This window comes from Penaeus chinensis, chromosome 1, assembly GCF_019202785.1.
Source record: "Penaeus chinensis breed Huanghai No. 1 chromosome 1, ASM1920278v2, whole genome shotgun sequence".
Taxonomy (NCBI): domain Eukaryota; kingdom Metazoa; phylum Arthropoda; class Malacostraca; order Decapoda; family Penaeidae; genus Penaeus; species Penaeus chinensis.
Window position 1 is genome coordinate 36,163,730 of NC_061819.1, and position 447 is coordinate 36,164,176.

Genomic DNA, 447 nt, shown 5'->3' on the forward strand with positions numbered 1-447 from the left:
ATTATTATCTATTATTATCCTTATAATTATTACCTTTATTATCCTTATTATCCTCGTTAAGGAAAACAAATAGAAAAAATAGTGATGGTAAAAAGGGCTTCAAAAATATAAAGAAAAGGTATATATTCAAGATAACAATAGTATGAAATTTCTTCTTTGTATTATATACGTGTGGGACATATATACGTTCTGTAGACACGTGTACGCATTACACACACGTAAGCAATGTACACACGATGCGGAGGAACAGAACGCAGAAGAGGAAGAGGGAGAGGAAGAGGAAGAAGAGGATAAAAGAAAGGAATAGATAGGGGAAGGAGGAGGAATGTAGTATGATTTTTTTTTTTTTTTTTTTTTGGGGGGGGAGGGGTGAATTTAATACGATTATAATATTACTGTGTGATGAATTATCATATATTCTCAACATCACAAATTCGCTCATTTTTC